The sequence below is a fragment of the Lissotriton helveticus genome, chromosome 6 (genome assembly GCF_964261635.1).
Source record: "Lissotriton helveticus chromosome 6, aLisHel1.1, whole genome shotgun sequence".
Lineage (NCBI taxonomy): Eukaryota > Metazoa > Chordata > Amphibia > Caudata > Salamandridae > Lissotriton > Lissotriton helveticus.
This window is the reverse complement of record NC_136067.1, coordinates 1943162583-1943189599: the sequence shown is the minus strand read 5'-3', so window position 1 is coordinate 1943189599 and position 27017 is coordinate 1943162583. Positions and strand designations below refer to the sequence as shown.

Here is a 27017-nt window from a genome sequence, read left to right as displayed (position 1 = left end):
GAATATCTCCAAAAGTTGGTAATAGGAGATAGCGATGTTAGCGACTGTTTCCAGTCGCTAACATCTTGGCACGCCCACTTTGCATGTCATTAGTGATAAATATCACTGACATGCAAAGCGGGGCCCAAGATGGTCGCTATCTCCTATTAGCTGTCGCTAACTGGTGTTAGCGACAGCTTGGTAATAGGGAGATAATTTTATCTCCGCTTTCTTGGCTTTTAAAGCCAAAAAGCGGAGATAAACCCCCTTCATAATATGCCCCACAGTTCCCATCACTTCATGCTTCCGGGCGCGACAGCCTCAAAATGAAAAGGGACAGACGAACAGGTCACAGTGTGGGAGCTTTGGTTCTTGGTGGGAGAAGGGGGAACATAAACCCCCAAAAAGCGAGTACCCCGGTTGCACTGTCTAGCGGCTGCTGGGTACTTGTAAACCATGAAGAAAAATGTAAAACTAATTTGTTGTGTGGAACTTAATGTACATTTAAAAATGGCCCTCCAACCCCCTGACTGAAGGGAAATACTTTCATGACAGTTGTGCACATAGCACGCATGCCAAATGCTCACAATGAGGTGTGCCTATGGTGGTAGTGGGCTGACCCATAGTATTGCATTAGTATTTGCAACAGAAAATAAGTATATGCCCTCTATGCAAATATTGGGCTATTTGCCTCTTGAAAATATTGTGAAATAGTTCATATATCATTAGTTACTTATTATTGAAGCCATAGCTCAAAATACTGTTAACTCAAAATACTTCAACAGCATTGTTAAACAAAAAAACTCTATAGATATTTTACAGCATTTGCCCTTTATTTATAATATGGCTCTATGTGCTCCATATTTTAACCTGAATGTATTATTCTAGTCACTGTGACAGGGAACACAAACCAGCCTTGGCAATTCAGCAGGACTTACCCCCGGGGGTAATAGTGAGAAGCAGTGCTGTTGTTTTAGCACTACTGCTGGCCGCTATGGCACCACTGCTGCCGCATTTGTTACAGGGGGCCAATGTTGCAGCACTGCTGCAAAACCGGCCTCTAGTACCAAAACTGGTCCCTACTGCTCAAAAAATGGCGCCCACCCTTCCCGCCCACCGGGAAAATGCCCAGGGCCCACTATGGCCAGCCTGGCCCTGCACTGTGCTACCACATAAGTACTTTGTCAGTCAACTAATTCATTCAGCCTATAAATAAATCAATCACACATTTCTGTTAAGAAACATTTATAAAACACAGATACACACACAGACACAGACACACCCAATTACCTTTAAATCAAGCACTGTTGTAACCTATTACCCCATTGCCAGTCTGATACACAAATCTCATTCCATCTCAGCTCTCATACACTGGTTTTGGAATACGTTTGACCCTTTTGTTCACGCATCGCCTCAGTGATGCACTGCTAGATCATTTAAATGGCTTTTCATCTTCCTTGAAAAAGTGACAAGCAAGGCCGGCCACTCTCACCCTTTGCTGTTTTCTGATGTGATTGACTGTTGTTTTCAACTGAAGGACTTGCATCTTTTTCTTCTGGTGATACCCACTACCACATTATTTCAGCTGCAGGATGCGCGCCCATAAAAATAATTAAAAGTCAAAATATGATGTTTTAATGTAAAGCTTCAGTATTATGACAATGGGATTTCAGAGTACTCAGCTCATTCACCATACATCTTACCTAATCTTATACTTATTAGGTCTCCAGGTTGTCATTGCCCTTTCCTTGGATATGTCTAGAGCAAGACAATGATGGATGGGTGGATGGACGGATGGCTGGACGGATTGTTTAGTTCTCATTTAATCTGCCAACTCCCATGCATGCTTGAACACCATATCTATTTAGGGCCCTATTTAGAGTTTGGGGGACGGGATACACAGTCACAAAGGTGGTGGATATCCCGTTTGACATATCACAAGTGAGTTATAGTTGGAGCACTTGAAATATGGAAGACAGGATGTTCGTAATGTTTGTGACACAGTATCCCATCTGCCAAACTCTAACTAAGGCATTTCGTCTTCAGATCGGCATTACACGCAACATGATAACATTTTGTATAAAAGGAAAGTGAGATGCATGTAAGTAGGCATACAAGCAAAATAAGGGCAATAGGACATACTTAGTATGATTATTCCTTCACCTACTGCAACATTTTAGATTACACTCTCACAACTTGATAATATGTTATGAAACAATGTACAGACATGCATATGATTCATGTTTAAGGCATTTAGGGAACACATAACTTACTCTACTCAGTCCCTTTGTAGTGCAAAATGACTAACCCTACTTACTCCTCACTCCATTTCGATCACTAATCCCATTTCGGATGCATCTAGGCTTTGGCACCTGAACCAAGATTATCCCTTGTATCAAAAAGCTGGTCTCTATGGGGGAAGTGTAGCCTTGGACTTCCACAGCAATAGTTACGTAAGAAAATCTTCTACAGATTTATTTCAGTTATGCAATAAGTGCATTTATTTTCTTAATTATATTTAAAAAATGACACAGCACACACCTTTTTCAAAAGATAAGGTGCTCCTACAGTGACTGCAGGGAGAGTGGGTAACATTAATAAGAAGTGCGCTTGTGTTATAGACAAAATATATGCATGTGTCTGATTGTGAGAGTATGCTGTTGGCACTCGCAGTATGAGTGTCAATAGACACAATCAAAATTTAAAAACAGACCAAATAGAATTTTTGTCAACGTTTCGTCCCCTTTGCACAATTATTTAGATCGGGGTCATCATCAGGACAGAATGAGCATGGTAGACGCCAGCTAATCTGGGCAAATAGACCCACTACTGTAGATATGTCACAAACAGCCCGAAGGGAAAATCTCAGCAAACTGCTTTAAAATAACCAAGGACTGTGCCATATTCCTTGTCTCCCTGTACCATTTGAAGGCTCAGAGAATGAATTTCAATTTCATTAGGTACCAAGGTCACCTTATGGTAACATGAAAAATCCCCTGCATGCAATAACATTTGTAATTCTACGCTCTCTTGTGCATAAACCACGGGCAGCAGACCACATGGGTTAGCAGCGAATCAATATATTTTGATTATCTCCCCATGAGTTTAGGAGATAAAAGTAGGCCTTCATGGAAGGAAGCCAAAAAAATATCCACTGCTTATAGAAAATTGGCTTATGAAGTGGCGCTGTTTACAAGCACCAATTATACTTGCTTGTTGCATTTAAAGTAACCTGCCTGTTCCAGATCGAAATAGCCACTGGTTGGGGAGACATTGGATCGGGGGCGTGCCTGCAGCATTTGTTCTTGCAGTTATGCAGGCTTGCAGATACTACATTTAGTAAGTGCTACCTTTTGATTGGGAACACACAGGAGTGTCAAGTTTGGATTCAAATAAATTGTAATTTAAAACTCTTTTTAATGTTAAACTCTGCTTTTAAGTCACATTCTAAAAAAGCCAGTTTTAGAATGTTGATATTTTCTTCTTCTATCCATTTGATGCCTGCTGCCTGTGTCCTGAGTCACATGACAGTGGATAGGCTGGCATTTGGCATTTGTGTATTCTTCCCAGAGAGTGAGACAAAGGGAGACCTAGGGCCATATTATCAAGCATGGGTGATACATTATCGCCGCTTTTATCAGCAGGAAACTGCCGCTAAAGCGGCGATAATAGGCTTGATAATATGTCCTTGTGAATTCCCATAGCAGCCCAGTTTCTGATGTTAACCTGGGTTGCTATGGGAATTCGGAAGGATAGAGTAGCAGGCGCATGGTAGTGAGAAGTCAGAGAATGGAAAGAAAAGTGAGAGGAGAAAAAAAGGGCATGGGCAGGGAAAAATGAAGCACAAGAGAGTGAAAAAGTGTAGGAAAAATTGAGGGAGAGTTCAGGGGTAAGTCACAATCCACCAAATGAAAAAAACAGGATGGGTTGGAATCGTAGAGGGAATAAGGGTGAAGATTAGATCAGGGAGAAATTGTAATGACTCCAGAGTAACTGGAGTAATTTAGGTAATTGCATTTTACTCTTTGACACATAATTACCAATGAATAACTAAGAGCAGGCAGAGAACTTCGTTCTGCCGGCGGATTTTTGCCTACTCCGCGTTCCGCTAAGAACGCAGAGTTTAGTCTAAACTCCGACTCCACAGCGGAGCGGAGTTCAGCCCTGGGCCCCACAGTAAAAGCTTCCCACCTCCACACTTTCCCATAAATATATATCTTTTTTTAAATAAATAAGATTAAAAAAACACAGTTACCTCTATCGCGGCAACTATGCACTGCCCTCCTTCTCCTCATCTTGGTCTCTCCTGCAGAAACCCCTACTGCAGATGTACATCAGGAGTACGTCGTGGTAGGACTGCACATGTGCGCGCAGTCCTACAAGACGTACATCTGACGTAGGGGTTTCGGTTTGTAGAAAAGACCATGGCGAGGAGTCGCAGGGCAGTCTGGAGTACCCAGCGATAGAGGTAAGTGTGATTTTTGTAGCAAATTTTTTTTTAAAGTATTTATTAGGGGGTGTGGAAGTGCGGAGTGAGGCAGAGTTCCACAGAGCGTTTGCCCAACTCCGTGGAACTCTGCGTAGTGCAGCTACGCCAGCTACGCTCGGGCCTGGAATTAACGTAAATATGCCCAGTCATGTAATTAAGACAATTCGGGGTAAAAAATCCTAGCATAAGAGCACATTTATCAAGCTTTTGCTGTTGCTTATGTTCTGTTGCATTTAGCAATATTTTCTTAGTGTAAAATACAGCCTCACATTCATTTTGGGCAAAAGGATGCATTTTGCACTAAGAGACTAGATCTAAATGCCAGGATTAAGTTGGCGGAAAATCCTACCCAAGTGCACCTTTAGCGCTCGCACTTCTTTTCATGTTTTTTTGCATAGCTGTATTTAGCAGTATTTCATATAGCAAAATATGAGTCATTTTGAACATGAGGGGAATTTTTGCACTAGGAAAATAGTGCTAAATGCAGAATATCTGTTCTTGCATAATTCCACAAATCTCCTGGAATTTTAGGTAATTCTGCATGAGTATGCTACACAGAATTATGCGAGGTATATCCCCCCCTAGTAAAGATAAGAGAATGGGATATCAGAGAAGGGAGGATTATTGCAAATTGAAACGGAGAGCACATAGAGGAGGTTGGAACCAAAATGAATAATCATGGGGGATAAGACAAGGAAGAAGGAGAGAAGAATGCGGGTGGGTGAGGCTGAAAAGAAAGGACAAACAAAAAAAATTGAGAGTTAAAAGGGAAGATAAAAAACTCTTATAGCCTCATTACGATGTTGGGTGGAAGGCCATCCTACTGCTTGTCGGTGGAGTCTGCCTGACATCTGAGGGATCTGTTTGACCGCCGTATTACGATACAGAAGGTCTGAGTGATGCCTATGGGAGGAATCAGCTATGCCTCCGACAGGCTCAAGGAGCCCGTCGGGCTGGCGAACGGATTGTAATCCCCGAAATGGAGGCACTGCCTGCTTAGGCCCTTCTGTGGGGACTATGATGCACCTTTTCATGTCGATTCTTCTGCCATGAAAAGGCTGGCAGAAAGAGTCTTTTGGGGCCCCTTGCAGGGCCCCTGTCCCCTGTGGCCCTCAGCTATGGACCCTTGAGTGGACCTGTGGTGTCCCCCGGCCTAAACATCTATGCATTGCGTGGCAGGCACAGCCCACAGCATAAGCCGCAATAGGAGAAATACACTTTTCGACCGCTATGAAGGCAGTTGCATCAAAATCATGGTAGAGGGTCCGCCCTCACCTTGTCGGGCGGTCCTGTTTCCGCTATGATGCTGGTCAGACGCTTGTCCGACCGGCATCGTAATAAGGCCCTAAATGATGACAAGGAGAAAAAGAACTAGGGTATGCAATTTTTCACCATGAAACACATTCACAAATTTGTATTGTTGCTGATGAATGTCATTCAATTTGAACATTCCTAGGAAACCCAGTTATCAGCATGCATTCATCCTTTGATATTTCAATAAGATAAATAGATCACATTCTCCCATCAGGCAATGAACCTCATCTCCAACACTTCATGCAGGTAAACCTATTTAAGAAGTTGGTTCCTGACTCTTGTCCCTCTAACTGGCATAAGTCATCCTCCAATAAGCTGACAAAGAGCTTGCAACAGCTTTTGAGTAAGTGCTGTTCATTCTATTATTAGTAGGTCTAATATTCAGAATTATTAGACCTACTATCCAACCTGAACTTTGCTCGACATATCTCTTCTGCTACTCACATCAAAGGCCACACATTGAACTAAATCTGGTCCACTAACCTCATATTGACAGGACTGACCATCTCTCCTTGCATATGGTCAGATCACCATTTAATACAATTCAATGTCATATCGCTTCCTAAAACCAAGTTACCCACAACCAAGGGTGGAGTGACAAGAAAATAGAGGCCCCTCGACAAACAAACCTTCGCTGAAACACTGGCTGGTTCAGTACCCACCTATAACCCTGATGTTAACCTCATGGAAGTGAGCATCTCCACATGGCTACTGTCGGCCGGTAAAACCCATGCCCCACTTAACAAATGTACCCTCTCTTGCCACTCTGATGCCCATAAATGGTTCTCCACTGAGCTAAAAAAAGAGAAACTCGAGCTCCGCCAAAAAGAAAGAAAATGGAGATCATGTTACTCCCCTGAAGATAAACGCCAGTTCTCACTAGCCCGCAAAGAATATAAAATTGCCATCTTGGGAGCTAAAACAGCTTACTTCTCACACAGAATATCAGACGCCCAGGATAAGTCGAAGGAAATCTTCTCAAAATTCAACGGCCTATGCAACTCCGAGAGGACCCATCCCAAACAGACACGCACTCAAGACTTATGTAACTCCCTGAATGATTTCTTCTTTGTTAAGATCACTATTATCAAAGCCAGCATCGCCACTACATCACATAGGGAACCTTCGGGCAACTTGATAACTAATGCATCCACTTTTGATCACTTCCCCACCATTTGCCCTTCAACTTTCTCAGAATTACTGACGCGCGTCAAATCCGGTTCCCCTAACGATTGCTGCCCCCCCTGTATTATGAGGGACGTCCTTTCTGCCTTACCACACAGCATGCTACCATTTCTCAATGAGGCTCTTATGCAGGGCAGGGTCCCTAGTGCCTTTAAGAACGCAATAGTGGTCCCCCTACTCAAGAAACCGGGGGCTGACCCTGCGAACCCCTCTAATTATTGGCCTATCTCTCTCCTTCCTTTTCTGGCCAAAATCCTTGAGGCTCATGTCACTAAGAGCCTTTCCAACGTAATCGAACAGACAGAACACTTAGAGTCGCATCAGGCAGGCTTTCGGCCTGCCCACTCTACTGAGTCTGTAATTCTGGCTTTGCTCGACACTATCAGAGCTAATGCTGATAAGGGGGGCTCTCAGGCTTTGGTGCTACTGGATTTGTTGGCTGCCTTCGACACGGTCGACCATAAAATTCTGCTTGACCGTGTCGAACAAGCCCACATACAGGGCTCCGCCTAAAACTGGATCAAATCCTTCCTTGAAGGTAGAACCCAAGCAGTCCGTTTTGCTCCTTTCACTGCCCCTAAGATTGCGACTTCTTGCGGAGTCCCACAGGGCTTATCCCTTTCCCCTCTCCTGTTTAATCTATACCTCCGGCCCCTGATCCATTCCTTAAAAGATCTGACGGTAACCACCTTTAACTATGTGGATGACCTCCAGCCCGTCTTTACACTGGACAGTTCTTTTGACTCCATCCATCAATTTCAAACCACCATGCTTCACATCCAGTGCTTGATGGACCTTAACCATTTGAAACTCAACCCAGGCACGACTGAAATTATCTTGCCTGGGAAGAGTGAATTTTCTTGGGGTCCACACTACTGGCCGGCAGAATTGGGTCCCCCCCTGCCCCTTCCTCATCTGTGAAGAGTCTCGGGGTCATTATCAATGCAGTCTTATCACTTAGAGGCCAGATAGGGGCAGTGGTCTCGTCCTGCCTATTTCAGCTACGCAGGATTAGGATAATTACCCACCTGCTTACCCACTCAGCTCTTACACAGGTGGTGATTGCTCTGGTACTTTCTCGCCTCGACTTCTCCAATTCTATTTATCTCAGCCTTCTATCATTTCTACTTAAACACCTCCAAATGGTACAAAACCAGGCCACCAGGCTAATCCACAAGCAACCCAGATGGCGTTCCACCAGACCTCTGTTGGACAAACTTCACTGGCTTCCTATCACCCAACGTGCAGCCTTCAAGTCAGGGTGCATAATCTTCAAAGCTCTTCACGGTAGAAGTCCCAAATTCATTAGCTGCCTGATAGCAAGGCACGTCTCACCCTGCAACTTACGGTCCGCCCATCTTCAGCTTTTGACCACCCCCCACCTTCAAGCTCAAACGCCAGGGAGGGCGCAGGTTCTCTCACCTTGCCCCAAAATTCGGGAATTCTTTGCCACTAGCAATCCGGAAATGTGACAAACTACTGGGGTTAAGAAGGCTGCTTAAGACCTGGCTGTATGAGCAAGCACTTGCGTAACCCGTCTCTGTCCTGACTTTTGCCTGATTAGCGCCATGAAACCTCTGGTTGACCGTGCGCTCTACAAATTCCTATTAACATAACATAACATATTGGCGTATCACACTAGAAAGGGAAGAAACAGCTCTGGCAGCTGAATGGCTTCATGATCCATTAGGAAGAAAATGATGAGTGTTCAGCCCTACCCCAAGGAAATCCGTGCTTGCTTCCAGGCCAAAATACATGCAAAGGGCGAAGTTTCCGTACCCTCCTTTCGCAATCATCAAGGCCAATGCCCCACAGGGCATCTGTGTTGGACCCTTCAGTTGGAAAGTAGCATGGTGTAGAGATGTGGGTTGGTTTTAAAGCAACAATAAATATATATTTATTACAAGAAATAAAAGAAAAACAGGAAACATAGAAATGTTATCTTTAAAATCAGTTAAGACTAAACAATTATGTACAAAACATTTCCAATGTTTTGTACATAACCAAAAATATAATTAATGATACATTACTCAATTAAATATTATTAACAATTAATGTAAGAAATATTACAATATCAACATCTTCCCAGTCTACTCCCCTACAAAACCAACAACCTGTCACTAAAATATACAATACTAAGAGAGATATAAGCACTTACATTTATAATAGAATACCAAATTACTTAATAATATAATTACAAAATGAAACCATTTATAGGATTAGTTTTCAACTACATTATTAACTAAAATAAAATTATTTAGATGTTAAAATAAATTAATTTAAACATTAATGGACTGCTCACTCTATTAACCTACAAAGCCAACATCCCAATACTAAAATATGAACTACCAAGAAAAATAAACACATTTAAATATGCTGTAAAAATTAAAACACCTCCAACAGTCAAAAAATGAAACAATTTACATAAGTGATAACAATCATATAATTAATAAACAATTAAACATGAATTACCATTAATATATTAGTAGTACTAGTAGTAAGATGTACTTGCAAGACATACATCTTACACAAATTCACACATTAAAATAACATCTAAAAAAGAGATAGAAATACACATTGCAATACCATACACCTTATAGAGATATACACCTTCCAATAACAACTCAAAAAGATAGAAAAACACATATTACAATTTTCTCTGTTGAAATACACACAACACACAGCCTTGTCAAGCCCATTGTTCACAAGAATTGTTTTTTAGTTAGGGAACCTAAACCATTCAAGACAAACTGCACCCAATTATTCTTGTGTAGTTGCTCTATCATTGTCAAAAGTTCTTAGGGCATGGCCCAGCAAGCCAGCTTATCTCACAGAAGCCCTCGATTTACTCTGTCAAACACTTCCCTGAGGTCCACAAAAAAGCAACAGAGGATTCTCCCTTTGCCAACTGCCCTCCAAACTGCCCCAGAGAGGGCAGAGCAGTGATCGACTGTGGAATAACTTGGCCGAAACCTGCCTTGCTCTCGTAGAATTTGACCACTCCCACTCCCTTAAAGGCACTCAGTAACATGAGGGCATAAACCTTGAATGAGAAATCAGCTGATAATATGCTGGGCCATCACAGGCTCCGCTGCAATGTATGCGCTTGATTATCGCCCCTCATCAAGAATCCGGGATTACACCATTTCTTGTCACCCATTTGACAAAAGGACTTAGAACACTGGTCCACCACAATGAATTTGCCTTATACAGAATTGCTGACAACCTGTCAGTGCTGCCTGCCTGAGAAGACTGACCCTTTGGCGACCTATTCAAGATTATTACCTCAAACTTAACGACTCGTCAAAAACAGTTTCTTTTTATTGCTACTCTAGTAGCTAAGGGCCATATGTATCATTCAAATGTGTGATCGCAAATGCCGAAATTCGCAGAATTTCGGCGTTTGCGATCGCAATTAGGCTCAATGGTATGTATAAAAGAAAAACTGCCTTGCAAAATAAGGAATCACAAAGTTTGTGATTCCTTATTTTGTGAATGCATTTAAGGAATCGCAATTTGTGATTACTTAAATGGAATGTATGAGGCACCCATGTTGTGCGAAAATGGCATAAGGAATCGCAAATTAGGACCAACTACAGGTTGTTGGTAATTTGCGATTTCTTTCAAAAATACAAATGTTTGCATTTTTCAAAGTGGCATGAGGCGCACACACATGCCTTAGGGCATGTATGTGCCCCACATGTGCACCCATGCTCATTTCAGGGGTGCAACAGGGTATCATTTTGACACCCTGGCACACTTGAAATTGCATTCTCAATTTGCGATTCTCTAATTGAGAATCGCAAAATGAGAATGTCTTCCCATTCATTCCTATGGGCCTCTAGGCCCATAGGAATTAGGCATTCCTCAATTGCGAATTGCAATTTGCGATTCACAATTAAGGAATATGTAGGATTCGCAAAATTTATTTCAAATCCTACATACATAGCGCTTTGCGATTCTCAAATAGCGATTCTCAAAAATTTGCTATTTGAGAATCGCAAAACCTAACATTAATACATATGGCCCTAAATCCCTTATTCTACAAATTCGGAAAAAGGTAGAACCACCAAGATTTGCCCATTGGAAGGCAAAGGTGAGCCAAGTTAAAATTAAAGAAAAACTCTATTCCCTAAGGGTTGGGGCTGCCCGCAAGTTCGCTCAAATTTGAGGGGAAGAATAAACTGTTCTAGAATAACGGTGACGATGGGAAACAGTAGGAACATCCAAGGAGAGTGGTGGGGAGTGAGAAGAAATCTCAGAAATACTATACCAAGATTTTATAGGGCAGAGAAAGTGAATTGGAGAGCTATAGTAAGAACTTGAGATGAGAGTTATTTTTTGCAGTTTTTTTACATGTCCATTTTTTAGAACTTGGGGGCATATTATCAAGGGATTTATCTCCGCTTTTTTGGCTTTAAAAGCCAAGAAAGCGGAGATAAAATTATCTCCCTATTACCTAGCTGTCGCTAACACCAGTTAGCGACAGCTAGTAGGAGATAGCGACCATCTTGGGCCCCGCTTTACATGTCAGTGAAATTTATCACTAATGACATGCAAAGTGGGCGTGCCAAGATGTTAGCGACTGGAAACAGTCGCTAACATCGCTATCACCTATTACCAACTTTGGGAGATATTCGCGCTAAGCGCGATTATCTCCAAAAGCTAACACCTGTCCCTGAGCAGTTCTTAGCCATGTTATCCAATGGGAGGTGGATAACATGGCTAAGAGCATTAGCTCGGTAATGCATGAATATCGATGACTTTACAGCGATATTCATGCATTTCGGACGATTTTTATCGTTTAGGAGATAAACCTTGATAATAGCAAGGCTCCTAAGCGATAAAAATCGCCGCAACACGGCGATAAAATTATTGTCGCTAAGCCAACATAGCGATAATTATCGCTAGTTGTTGGTAATATGCCCCCAGGTTCTTGCTTAACTTTGTAATATCAAATGTTCTTGGGATAAACGTTTTTTAACGTAACAATCAAATCACCTCTTTGAAAATGCTATTTATCGCCCTTGTTTTTTCGTCTTTGTACCATGTACCTGTGATTATATTTATAAATAAAGCTATATAAAAAAGAACTAAAAAAAAGAACAAGATTTGCCACAGCCAATAGGTCTAACATTTTGTTAGGGGAAGTGTGTGATAATCATTCGGCTACATTGTAGGCGCTGCACTCAGCTATCCTAGAAAGAAAATGTCATAATGAAGCAACATCTCAGGGGTACAACAGTATGGACTTTTATAAACAGACTATATAGCTAAATGTAGCTTTATCCTCAAGGAAGAATGTTTTGAAAAGGAGTCAGAAGATGAAGTGTGCATTGCAAGACGGAAGCTTAAAAGACATGCACTGCTAAATATTACACAGTAGATACTTTTGATAATTTGCTAATGCACTGCATTTTTTACAAAAACGTGTATGCACATATTTACTTTGTAAACAACAACAAAATATAAATGAGATGTTATCATGACAGCAAAGTAAAAGATATTATGCAAGGTAATGATTACTGAACAGTACTGTGTCTTTAGTACGGGGTAAGGCGTTCAAACAGCATGAATGCCTTAAACAAATATATATGAAATGATTAGTTAAAATGTCACCACACTTAGGCAATAAATACATAGAATAACACACATTGCTTCTCAAGTACAATCTAATGTCAGGTTTTATCTGCAGTCTAACAAAGGTACTACCTGATGCAACATCACCGAAATCTAATGGGATGGAATGTAACAATTCACACAATTGAATTTGCTTGATGGTCAGCCATTCGAAGAAGTGGTAAACAATGAAGAGTACATGATAGCCAGTGGCAGAAGTGGGCCAGCTGGAAGCCTACTCCGCCTTTGTACTTATTGTGCTTTTTTTGAAGGATTTACAAATGATGTCTTCAAAAGGGATAAAGCTGTCTGTAACCAGACCTAAAAATTGGCATTGTGACATGTTTAATTATCTTCCATAAGGTCCACTTCTGATATGTACATCATTTGATGCGGCACTCTTTCAGTAAACTACAGAATTGCATAAGTGTTCTTCAGCCTGCTATGAGAAAGGTGTACATAATTCATGGTATTATCATGGTAATATAGACCAATAAGTAATACCATCAATGATGCACTCAGCATACAACGCGTATGTTAAAGGCTGAAATTCTGGCTGAGCAACTTCAGTCTTTCAAATTTGTGAGGTCAATTGATGATCTTCTTTGAGTTTCATAGTAGTAATACCTATTGTTTACAGCACAGTGAAATAGCAAGATCTACAGTGACTAGAGCTATACTGATAAAAGCAATATATCATTATGATTATTAATCACAATTGCAACCGTAACACTGGCAGTTATCATGTCATTTTTTTACTATTGCTGCTACTACTACTACTACAGCTACTACTATGACTATAACTATTAATAGTCAAACTAAAAACATAATAACTTATTATAAACCCCTAAACTGCTGGGCCTTCCCCCACCCACCCCAGTGCTGAGGCCTTTTTTGATTATTTGAGATGTTTTGTGCTTAGTACTCTATAACTTTTTACCAAATAAGATGTCCATGCAAATGTATGTCCTTTTTTCAAACATCCTGAGTATTCTAGACATACCCAAAGTTTTTGGATGTTCCTGTTGGGGACCGAAAAAATAGGCAAATTATGACTACATTTTGAGTTTTTGGGGTAAAATAGGTAAAAAGTGCTCTGGGTAGAGCACTTTTTTTCTCCTAAAAATGTCATCAACACATGGTTTGCTGTGCTAAAGTCACCATCTTCCCACCTTTTCAGAACATGCAGAGGTGAAAAAAATATATATTTTTTACAACAGTTTATTTTTCAATGAGTTAGCCCATGTGTTCTATTTTTCATGATCTCAGCTTACTTCCAGCTTGCGGTGGAAACTTATATGAAAGCAATGGATGATCAAGGAAGGCTGTAGCTTTTTGAAAAGTAGACAACATTCTAAATTCAGCAAGGGGTCATATGTGTAGATCCCTCATGGTTTTCCCAAAGAAACTAACTGTTGAAATAAAGAAATATTGAAAGTGAGTCAGAAAAAAGGGTCATTTTTACATTTTCATCTGTACCTTTTTGTCATGATGGTTGATTTACAAAAACAATATACGATACGCCTGCTATACCCTTCTGGTTGCTGGGATATATAGGTTTTGAGAGTTCTCTGACACCCAGAGGTACCCAGACCCAACACCTTAGCTGCACCGTAGATTGGTTTTTCATTGTGTATCAAGTATAGACCAATGCATATGATGAAATATGTAGAGTGAAAAATGGGTATCAAAGGGAACCTATGTATTTCTGAAAGGGGCATCATATTTGGAGTTTAGGAGCTTTAGTTATTTGTACGTCTCTGAATTTGTTGGTACCCGTACTATCATAAATGTTAGAGGGTATTTTTCAAAATGTCTTCTTTGTTGCACACTGGCTTACATTCGAAAGGCAGAAATGCTGAAAAATACAATTGGCAATAACAAATGTTCTACTATTATATGCTCCCACAAGTCTTTCGATACAAATGGCACCTCACTTGCTAGGGTTGGCCTAGTGACCGTAGCAGGAAACTGACTAAAACACACCATGGAGAAAACATGTTATTCAATTCAAAGCTGACCTTTCTTGCAAATGTGGGTAGCTGTAGTTTTTGAGCTCTAGCTCAGATCGCACCTAGGGTATCCTAGCACACCTGAACATATTTTTAAATAAGACACCGAGGGAAAGCTAGAGTGTGGTGACTTGCATGTTCTCACCAGGCTTTATTACTCAACATTTGGTGCAAACCTCAAACTTTGAAGTAAGAAACAAAAAATTTTCACATTCTGTGATGGAAAGTTCTGGAATCTTCAAGGAACCACAACTTTCCTTCTACTCAGCATTCCCAAAGTCTCTAGATAAAAGTACCCAGCCCAGTACCCGCAGAAGGAATTAGCCCAAAATCAAGCATGGATTCATCACATTTTACCCCCTCAAAACAGAGACTTTTTTTAGAAGGTGGATAGCTGTGGATTTTGCTCCTTAACTCAGCTGGCACATAGGGAAACATAGCAAATCTGTACATTTTTGAACTATACACATAGGGGAATTTAGGGTGGGGTGACATGCATGGCTCTGACCAGGTTTTGTTACCCAGAATTCACTGCAATCCTTAAACATTGACTCCCAAAACATATTTTCCTCACATTTCGGTGATGGACAGCTTTGCGGTCTGCAGGGAACCACAGACTTCCTTCAACCTAGCACTTCCCCAAGCCTTTCCAAAAAAAATGGTACCTTTCTTGTGTGAGTAAGCCTAGTACCGGGACAGAAAGCAGTCCTAAACGCAACATGGATACGTAATATTATTCTAATCAAAACTGACCCTTTTTTTAACAAGGTGGTCAGCTGTGGATTTTGGGCACTAACTCAGCCAGCACCTAAGAAAACCCAGCAAATCTGTAATTTTTTTAAAACTAGACACCAAGGGGAATCCAAGCTGAGGTTACATGCATGGCTTTCATCTGGTTTTGTTATCCACAATTCACTGCAAACCTCAAACTTTGACTAAAAATATATATTTTTCTCACATTTCTGTGATGGAGAGTTCTGAAGTTTGTGGAGACCCGCAGATTTCCGCCTAACCAACATTTTCCTAAGTCTTCCAATGAAAATGGTACCTCACGTGTGTGGGTAGGCCTAGTACCCGGTACAGAAAATAGACCAAAATGCAACACTGGCACATCACATTTTTCCACTCACCACTAACCTTTTTTTTACCAGGTGGTTAGCTGGACATCTACAGGAATCCAGGGTGGAGTGACTTGTGTGACTCTTATCTGGTTGTGTTACCCAGAATTCCATGCAAACCTCAAATTTAGACTAAAAACATATTTTCCTCACATTTCCCTGTTGGAATGCTCTAAAATCCGTGGGGAGACACAAATGCTACTTGTGTGGCTGGGCCTAGTGCCGGCGGCTGGAACGGATCAAACCAAGGTCAACGGGAGCCCTTGCGAGGTGATTCTCATTGACCTTTGTTTGATCTGTTCCTGTCGTTGGCAATAGGCTCAACCTCACTTGCCATTGGGATGGGATGTTTTAGTCCCTAGTGGAGTAGAAAGACTGTTGAGGTTTTAGGGGTGAGGGTGGCCCTGATGTAAGGATGGGCAACATCCACCCCATTATTTTATTAAAAAATATATATTCCTGTCATACAGTGGGCTTTCTGCCCCCCCCCCCCAGGGGTCAGTTGAGGATACACCTTCTGTCAGCCCCTGGCCGGGGGAAGACTGGTTTGTCCCTTTTAGAGAAGAATATGGCCAATACAGAGTGCAACACTCACACTAATTTATTTTGCCCCAAAGGCAAAATCTCTGGTGTCAGGTGGGGTTTTTCCCCCAGCTGCAAGTTTGGGGCAACCTCCCTAATTGGAACAAGCCCCTTATCTGCTCCCAGGGGGATAGATAAGACACTATTGACCCCACTGGGCAGGAGCATGGCTCGAGGCCAGAATAAGACACACTTATTATTTTATATATTTTAGTGCCATTTTCAAATCCCAGGTTTCTAGTGGGGTTTCTGTCACCCAAGAGAGGGGTTGCAGATTGGGTGAACATTTTATCCACCCCCCAGGAGGAGCAGAGAGTCTATTTAGCCTGAGGTGAAAGGGAGCATAGGATCAAGCCCAAGGGGGTTCACTCCCCTCAAAATATATTGCATGAATTCAGTCCCTAGGGTCTACAGCACTTTCTGACCACCAGGAGGAGATCAGGGACAATTACCATCATCTGCCCCCAGGGGGGCAGAACGATTTTTGCCCCTTTTAGTTGGGTTAGGTGAGTAGCCATGCCTACTATGGACAGACTCACCCACTATATTGTTTTTTTTTTAATCTTTCCCTGGTGTCTAGTGGACTTTCTGACCCTCTGGGCAGCAGATGAGGCTAATTACCCCATCTGCTGTCCAGGAGGGGCAGAAAGATTGTTTCCCCATTTACTTGCTGGTCAGCTCCCACTACTATATTTTTATAAAAAGAGAAATCATTGTTGTCTAGTGGATCTTCTGCCCCCCCCCCCGGAAGGCAGATCGAGGGTAATTAACCCTAATCTCCTCCCCAGGACGAGTAGGAAGAAGGTTAAAATATACAGCTGGGGTGAGGGGATGGCCATGTCTATGGTGGGCAGCCTCCACCCCTATATTTCTATAAAAAGAATAAATCCCCGGTGTCTAGTGGGCTTTCCGGACCCCCAGGGGCACAGATTTGTTTTATTTACCCTCATCTGCACCTGGGTGGGGGGGGCAGAAAGACTGTTGTCATGTGTATTATGGGTGAGGGCATGGCCATGCCCTGGTGAGCAGCACCCACTCCTATATTTTTATTAAATAAAAGGCTTTTTGCCCCCCCGGGGCAGATCATGGGTAATTACAAGGGGGCGGATGGGGGATCACTAGCCCTTGCCGATGGGGCCTCCCTCCCTGAAGTGATCCCGAAGCACAGATCCACTGGGCAGAGGGACCATTAGAAAATTCTAACAATACCTCTCCTGAGAGAATCAGTGCTCTAGTGCTAAGACAGTTTCGAGATACAGCAAGGCTGAGGTGAGAGGTCTTGCATCATCATTGAGGATCCTATTGACAAGGGCCTGTGAACTGAAGTCTGGCATCGGGGATAAATAGCGCAGTTGGGGTGATGCATTGGTTTAAAGAGACCGCGAGGTTGCGATGCAGAGCCTAGTGTCCTCGTGGAGGTTGCCGCCGATGAGGGTTGCGAGAGCCAGCTCCTAGAATGCACCGCGCAGCAGCGGTTCCGAAATGTCCAATGTAATGTGGTCTTTGCAAAATGTTCAATCCATGTAGCAGTGTTGATAAGTAGGTTCTGCTTGGGTTTGTGCTGCACAGCACAGAAGATGTGTTGCTTCCACTAGCTACTGGCCCCACAGAGGCTGGCAGGGGCACCTTAAGCCCACTTCCAAGGGTCCAGGACTGAGTGGCAACATTTGGAAGGGTAGACTCAGAGATGGCCGAGTGAAGGTGCAGGTGCAAGGTTGATGGAAGCCTCTTGTGTCCCTGAGGGAGAAGGTCAACACAGCAGGGCAGCAGTCCTTCAGACCAGCTGTAAAGCAGAGTGGCAGGCCTTTCAGCAGCACATTAGTCCTTCTTCCTAGCAGAGTGCCACAGGTCCAGTAGTGTACTGAACATTTCGTGTCTGAGGTTCAGTATTTAAACCCAGTTGTACTTTTGAAGTGGGGAGAAGCTTCCAGAGGCATGCCTTTGAAGTGCACATGTGCCCTTCCTTCCTGGCCCCAGCTCCAGACTAACTACAGGGGCTATTCAGCCCTATGTGGGGCCAGGACACAGTCTATTCAAGTGTGGGTGGAGCTGAGTCCAGCTCCTCCCTCCCATCCTGCCAGTGATGATCCATTCAGTTTCAGTGGCACTTAAACTCCCTATTGTGTGTTGCTGTTGAGGAAGAATACACAAAGCCCAACTGTCAACTACACCTAGTCATGTGACCCAGCGACAGGCTGCAGGAACCAAATGGCTAAGGCAAACAAATGCCAACTTTCTAAAAGTGCCAATTTTCAAAATTGCAATGAAGTGGTTACCTCTTCTCATTTGGAAATAACATACGTGAGATGTAATAAGGCAACTCTAATGTTATCCTAAGGGGGAGGTAGGTTTTGCAGTAGTGAAATCAAATGTAAGAGTTTTTTTACTATGAGGACAAGCAAAACTTGAAAGTACATATGCTACTTTTTAAATACATTGCACCCTGTCCTCTGGGCTGCCAAGAGCCTACCCAGGGGTGATTTATATGTATTAAACACGATGGTTTGGGCCTGACAAAAGGTTTACTTTGCCAGGTCAAAATGGCAGTTTACGACTGCACACACACACACACAGGCTGCAATGGCAGGCCGCAGACATGTTTAAGGTGCTACTTAGGTGGGTGGTACGATCATTGCTACAGGCCCACTAGTAGCATTTATTTACATGCCCTGGGCACAGGTAGTGCCACAGTACTAGGGATTTTCAAGTAAATTAAATATGACAATGGAGTATAAGCCAATCTAACATGTTTTAAAGAGTGAGCACAAGCACTTTAGTACTTGTTAGTAGTGGTAAAGTGTGTAGGGTCCTAATGCCAGCAAAAACGAAGTCAGCACAAACAGGAGGACTGAAGGCAAAATGATATGGGGAATCCCATGCCAAGGATACCAGGTCTAGCATATATATAATTTAGGTTTAGAAGTGGGTAGTGGTATAGGGTGGGAATTGTATTTTTAGGGTTTAGGGATTGGGGGGGCATAGGGTGATAAGGGGATCATTTTAAAATGTAAGGGTGGGTAAGGATATAGGGTAGCAATGGTATTTTAGGGTTTGGAAGTGGGTAGGCGTATAGGGTAGTAAGGGGTAATTTTAGGGGTTAGGAGTAGGTAAGGGTATAAGATTGCAGGGTATATTTATGGTTTGGGTTGCGTAGCGGCATAGGGTGGTAAGAGCAATTTTAGTATTATGGGGTGGGTAAGGGTATAGAGCGGTAAGGGCATTTTTTGGGTTTAGTAGTCGAAGACGGACATGGGGTAAGGGTAATATAAAGGTTTAGGAATGGGTAGGGTGATACAGTGGTAAGGATATTCTTAGAGTGTAGAGGTGGGTAGGGGATAGAGTAGTAAGCGAATTTTTAAGTTTAGGGGGGAATAGAATAAAGAAAAAAATTACATTCATAATTTTCTTTTAAAAGGAGGAGGTTCCCCCATCAAAAATAAATGTATTGCAGGGTAAAGGTAAGTGTGTGGTAAAGACATATGCATTGTAAAGGCATGCGTTTAAGAATGTATGATAAAGGGATGTATGGTAAGACATGTGCTGTAAAGGCATGTGTGGTAAAGTCATATATTCCGGTTGGCATAGTGGGAAATAGAGACCTGCAGGTATAGTGCTATTAGGTCCCAGCATGTGACACGAAGCACATCCATGAACATGTTGAGATGTGGTACGGAGGGAGCAGGTAGCACTGATGAATATGCAGCAGAAGGAGATGTGGTGCACAGGGAGTAGGTAGTAGCCATGAATATGCTTGATATGGAGATGTGGTACCAGGGAAGCGGGTAGCGACCATGAATATGTATGAGCTAAAGATGTGGTGTCCAGTTAGTGAGTAGTGGCCATGAATGTGTACAATTCAGAGATACTTTATCTAGGTTGTGGGTAGCAGCCATGAATATGTATGAGGTGGAAATACCGCACCTGGGTAGTGGGTATTGGTCATGAGTGGTGTATCAGTTAGAGATGTGGCAGCAGGGAAGTGAGTAGCAGCTATGAATATGTATGAGTTGGAGATGCTGCACCTGGGGAGCGGCCATAATTGTTGTATGAGTTAGAGATGTACAGGATCGGAGGGGGATAGCAGCCATGAGTGTTGTATGAGTTAAAGATGTTCATCCGAGGATGGAGTAGCAACCTTGAATATGTATGAGTTAGAGTTGTACAGGAGGGAATAGCAGCCATGAGCGTAGAATGAGTTAGAGATGCACAGCCGGGAAGGAGGTAGCAGCCATGAATATGTATGAGTTATAGATGTGGCAGCCAGGGTGAGGATAGTAGCCTGGAATATGTATGCGTTAGAGATGTGGCAGCCAAGGTGAGGATAGTAGCCTGGAATATGTATGAGTTAGTTAAGGATGTGGCAGCCAGGGTGAGGATAGTTGCCATGAAAATGTATGAGTTAAGGCTGTGGCAGCCAGGGTGAAGATAGTAGCCATAAATATGTATGAGTTAGAGATGTGGCAGCCAGGGTGAGGATAGTAGCCTGGAATATGTATGAGTTAAAAATGTGGCAGCCAGGGAGAGGACAGTAGCCGTGAAAATGTATGAGTTAAAGATGTGGCAGCCAAGGTGAGGATAGTTGGCATGAATATGTATGAGTTAGAGATGTGGCAGCCAGGGAGTGGATAGTAGCCATGAATATGTATGAGTTAGAGATATGGCAGCCAGGGAGGGGATAGTAGCCATGAATATGTATGGGTTAGAGATATGGCAGCCAGGGTGAGGATAGTAGTCTGGAATATGTATGAGTTAGAGATGTGGCAGCCAGGGAGTGGATAGTAGCCATGAATATGTATGAGGTAGAGATGTGGCAGCCAGGGAGTGGATAGTAGCCATGAATATGTATGAGTTAGAGATGTGGCAGCCAGGGAGTGGATAGTAGCCATGAATATGTATGAGTTAGAGATGTGGCAGCCAGGGAGTGGATAGTAGCCATCAATATGTATGGGTTAGAGATATGGCAGCCAGGGTGAGGATAGTAGCCTTGAATATGTATGAGTTAGAGATGTGGCAGCCAAGGTGAGGATAGTTGCCATGAATATGTATGAGTTAGAGATGTGGCAGCCAGGGAGTGGATAGTAGCCATGAATATGTATGAGGTAGAGATGTGGCAGCCAGGGAGTGGATAGTAGCCATGAATATGTATGGGTTAGAGATATGGCAGCCAGGGTGAGGATAGTAGCCTTGAATATGTATGAGTTAGAGATGTGGCAGCCAGGGAGGGGATAGTAGCCATGAATATGTATGAGGTAGAGATGTGGCAGCCAGGGAGTGGATAGTAGCCATGAATATGTATGAGTTAGAGATGTGGCAGCCAGGGAGTGGATAGTAGCCATGAATATGTATGAGTTAGAGATGTGGCAGCCAGGGTGAGGATAGTAGCCATGAATATGTATGAGTTAGAGATGTGGCAGCCAAGGTGAGGATAGTTGCCATGAATATGTATGAGTTAGAGATGTGGCAGCCAGGGAGTGGATAGTAGCCATGAATATGTATGGGTTAGAGATGTGGCAGCCAGGGTGAGGATAGTAGCCATGAATATGTATGGGTTAGAGATGTGGCAGCCAAGGTGAGGATAGTTGCCATGAATATGTATGAGTTAGAGATGTGGCAGCCAGGGAGTGGATAGTAGCCATGAATATGTATGAGTTAGAGATGTGGCAGCCAGGGAGTGGATAGTAGCCATGAATATGTATGAGTTAGAGATGTGGCAGCCAGGGAGTGGATAGTAGCCATGAATATGTATGGGTTAGAGATATGGCAGCCAGGGTGAGGATAGTAGCCTTGAATATGTATGAGTTAGAGATGTGGCAGCCAAGGTGAGGATAGTTGCCATGAATATGTATGAGTTAGAGATGTGGCAGCCAGGGAGTGGATAGTAGCCATGAATATGTATGAGTTAGAGATGTGGCAGCCAGGGAGTGGATAGTAGCCATGAATATGTATGAGTTAGAGATGTGGCAGCCAGGGAGGGGATAGTAGCCATGAATATGTATGAGGTAGAGATGTGGCAGCCAGGGAGGGGATAGTAGCCATGAATATGTATGAGGTAGAGATGTGGCAGCCAAGGTGAGGATAGTTGCCATGAATATGTATGAGTTAGAGATGTGGCAGCCAGGGAGTGGATAGTAGCCATGAATATGTATGAGTTAGAGATGTGGCAGCCAGGGAGTGGATAGTAGCCATGAATATGTATGAGTTAGAGATGTGGCAGCCAGGGAGTGGATAGTAGCCATGAATATGTATGGGTTAGAGATATGGCAGCCAGGGTGAGGATAGTAGCCTTGAATATGTATGAGTTAGAGATGTGGCAGCCAAGGTGAGGATAGTTGCCATGAATATGTATGAGTTAGAGATGTGGCAGCCAGGGAGTGGATAGTAGTCATGAATATGTATGAGTTAGAGATGTGGCAGCCAGGGAGTGGATAGTAGCCATGAATATGTATGAGTTAGAGATGTGGCAGCCAAGGTGAGGATAGTTGCCATGAATATGTATGAGTTAGAGATGTGGCAGCCAGGGAGTGGATAGTAGCCATGAATATGTATGAGTTAGAGATGTGGCAGCCAGGGAGTGGATAGTAGCCATGAATATGTATGAGTTAGAGATGTGGCAGCCAGGGAGTGGATAGTAGCCATGAATATGTATGAGTTAGAGATGTGGCAGCCAGGGAGTGGATAGTAGCCATGAATATGTATGGGTTAGAGATATGGCAGCCAGGGTGAGGATAGTAGCCTTGAATATGTATGAGTTAGAGATGTGGCAGCCAAGGTGAGGATAGTTGCCATGAATATGTATGAGTTAGAGATGTGGCAGCCAGGGAGTGGATAGTAGTCATGAATATGTATGAGTTAGAGATGTGGCAGCCAGGGAGTGGATAGTAGCCATGAATATGTATGAGTTAGAGATGTGGCAGCCAGGGAGGGGATAGTAGCCATGAATATGTATGAGGTAGAGATGTGGCAGCCAGGGAGGGGATAGTAGCCATGAATATGTATGAGGTAGAGATGTGGCAGCCAGGGAGGGGATAGTAGCCATGAATATGTATGAGGTAGAGATGTGGCAGCGAGGGAGAGGATAGTAGCCATGAATATGTATGAGGTAGAGATGTGGCAGCGAGGGAGAGGATAGTAGCCATGAATATGTACGAGGTAGAGATGTGGCAGCCAGGGAGGGGATAGTAGCCATGAATATGTATGAGGTAGAGATGTGGCAGCCAGAGAGGGGATAGTAGCCATGAATATGTATGAGTTAGAGATGTGGCAGCCAGGGTGAGGATAGTAGTCTGGAATATGTATGAGTTAGAGATGTGGCAGCCAGGGTGAGGATAGTAGTCTGGAATATGTATGAGTTAGAGATGTGGCAGCCAGGGAGTGGATAGTAGCCATGAATATGTATGAGGTAGAGATGTGGCAGCCAGGGAGGGGATAGTAGCCATGAATATGTATGAGGTAGAGATGTGGCAGCCAGGGAGGGGATAGTAGCCATGAATATGTATGAGGTAGAGATGTGGCAGCCAGGGAGGGGATAGTAGCCATGAATATGTATGAGGTAGAGATGTGGCAGCGAGGGAGAGGATAGTAGCCATGAATATGTATGAGGTAGAGATGTGGCAGCGAGGGAGAGGATAGTAGCCATGAATATGTACGAGGTAGAGATGTGGCAGCCAGGGAGGGGATAGTAGCCATGAATATGTATGAGGTAGAGATGTGGCAGCCAGGGAGGGGATAGTAGCCATGAATATGTATGAGTTAGAGATGTGGCAGCCAGGGTGAGGATAGTAGTCTGGAATATGTATGAGTTAGAGAAGTGGCAGCCATGTTGAGGATAACAGCCTGGAATATGGGTGAGTTAAGGATGTGGCAGCCAGGGTGAGGGTATTACCTATGAATATGTATGTGATAGAGATGTGGCAGCCAGGGAGGGGATAGTAGCCATGAATATGTATGAGTTAGAGATGTGGCAGCCAGGGTGAGGATAGTAGTCTGGAATATGTATGAGTTAGAGATGTGGCAGCCAGGGTGAGGATAGTAGTCTGGAATATGTATGAGTTAGAGATGTGGCAGCCAGGGAGTGGATAGTAGCCATGAATATGTATGAGGTAGAGATGTGGCAGCCAGGGAGGGGATAGTAGCCATGAATATGTATGAGGTAGAGATGTGGCAGCCAGGGAGGGGATAGTAGCCATGAATATGTATGAGGTAGAGATGTGGCAGCGAGGGAGAGGATAGTAGCCATGAATATGTATGAGGTAGAGATGTGGCAGCGAGGGAGAGGATAGTAGCCATGAATATGTACGAGGTAGAGATGTGGCAGCCAGGGAGGGGATAGTAGCCATGAATATGTACGAGGTAGAGATGTGGCAGCCAGGGAGGGGATAGTAGCCATGAATATGTATGAGGTAGAGATGTGGCAGCGAGGGAGAGGATAGTAGCCATGAATATGTATGAGGTAGAGATGTGGCAGCGAGGGAGAGGATAGTAGCCATGAATATGTACGAGGTAGAGATGTGGCAGCCAGGGAGGGGATAGTAGCCATGAATATGTACGAGGTAGAGATGTGGCAGCCAGGGAAGGGATAGTAGCCATGAATATGTATGAGTTAGATATGTGGCAGCCAGGGTGAGGATAGTAGCCATGAATATGTATGAGTTAGAGATGTGGCAGCCAGGGTGAGGATAGTAGCCATGAATATGTATGAGTTAGAGATGTGGCAGCCAGGGTGAGGATAGTAGCCATGAATATGTATGAGTTAGAGATGTGGCAGCCAGGGTGAGGATAGTAGCCATGAATATGTATGAGTTAGAGATGTGGCAGCCAGGGTGAGGATAGTAGCCATGAATATGTATGAGTTAGAGATGTGGCAGCCAGGGAGGGGATAGTAGCCATGAATATGTATGAGTTAGAGATGTGGCAGCCAGGGTGAGGATAGTAGCCATGAATATGTATGAGTTAGAGATGTGGCAGCCAAGGTGAGGATAGTTGCCATGAATATGTATGAGTTAGAGATGTGGCAGCCAGGGAGTGGATAGTAGTCATGAATATGTATGAGTTAGAGATGTGGCAGCCAGGGAGTGGATAGTAGCCATGAATATGTATGAGGTAGAGATGTGGCAGCCAGGGAGGGGATAGTAGCCATGAATATGTATGAGTTAGAGATGTGGCAGCCAGGGTGAGGATAGTAGCCATGAATATGTATGAGTTAGAGATGTGGCAGCCAGGGTGAGGATAGTAGCCATGAATATGTATGAGTTAGAGATGTGGCAGCCAGGGTGAGGATAGTAGCCATGAATATGTATGAGTTAGAGATGTGGCGGCCAGGGTGAGGATAGTAGTCTGGAATATGTATGAGTTAGAGATGTGGCAGCCATGTTGAGGATAACAGCCTGGAATATGGGTGAGTTAAGGATGTGGCAGCCAGGGTGAGGGTATTACCTATGAATATGTATGTGATAGAGATGTGGCAGCCAGGGAGGGGATAGTAGCCTTGAATATGCATGAGTTAGACATGTAGAGTCAGTGAGCGGGCAGCAGTCATGAATATGCATGAGCCGGAGTTTGCGCGGCTTAGCGGCTGCTTTTCATTCATACTCCTTAAGGAGCAGATGAAAGGCTCCTTCCCTCTCTTCTTCTTCCAGCACTGTCTGAAAGGATCAGGATGTTTCTTAGTTCTCAACATGTGCTCCTAAACCTACATCCTGAGCTCCGATGCAGAGAGATACCTGCGATGCCTTGTCTTAAACTGAAATGTCAAGTATGAGAAAGAACAGGAAACACTTTTATATCTTCTAAAAAGTGCTTTTAACTCTAAAAGTCTGCAAGTAGGTTGTAGCACAGGGTATCAATGCAGTGCCCAAATGTCTCGTTGTGTAAGGGGAGGGAGTGGGCGAGATAGAGACAGTGGGGTGCAGTACACTGATGCTAGAGTGGCACAAGGGGCACAGGCGTGCCCACCTGAACTTGAGCTGCCGCCTGCATCCTGTGTGCAGGGCTCAGGCGGCACTCGGTGGTGGTCCTTTCTCAGAGCGATGCAGATCAGAGCATCCTTTCAGTGTCCAATGAACGACGTGAAAATCATAGAAAGGCACACAGAAAACTACCCCCAAAACACACATGCCACAGAAACACATCGGCAGCCCCCTCTCACATTTGAGCAATTTAAGGAGGCAGCCTTGAGAGAAGGCTGTATCCAAATTTAATGTTATTTACCTTGTTCAGTTGCGGACGCTGTGGTCAGTTTTCAGGCTCCAGGGGTTAGAGGTCAGCCGGGAGGCAGCTGTCCCTGCCTCTCTCCTCACCTCTCGGGATCGGCTCTGAACACTCTGTCCCCGCGCGGGCAGAGCGATGCTCCCAGCCGGGGTCCCCTCCGCCCCACCACTGGTGCTGATGCTGCTGCTGAAAGGGGAGGAGTCGAGGCGGACCCCGCGTGACGCTGCCATTCCTTTATCTTGCAGGTAGGGATGAGCTGGAGAGTGATCCTCGACCCTCTCCTCCCACATTGTCTTCCAGGAGTGCCTCTTATGTCCTAATTGAGCAGGCTGGCTGTGTGCAGAGCTGGGAGTGTGTATTCAGCCTTTCCCTGGGTGCTCCGGTTTGTTGTTCATGCGCCGCGTTCTCTGCTGATGCTCTGTGTTTATATAAAACACCGCAGAGGAACGAATCCGGCGCGTATGAACCTATAAATCAAACTTGTAAGGGCTGTAAATGTTGTTAGGCAATGAA

At 43.7% G+C, this 27017-nt stretch overlaps 1 protein-coding gene across 1 annotated transcript in view; it reads right to left on the bottom strand.

The window, feature by feature from the left end:
• Positions 1-26599, bottom strand: part of LOC144761973 (brain and acute leukemia cytoplasmic protein-like) — a 475374-nt gene extending 448775 nt beyond the window's left edge. Inside the window, exon 1 of the mRNA XM_078647142.1 lies at positions 26505-26599. The gene's annotated coding sequence lies outside the window, so the exon portion shown is untranslated. The remainder of the gene's footprint in view (positions 1-26504) is intronic.
• Between the last annotated feature and the right edge of the window lie 418 nt (positions 26600-27017).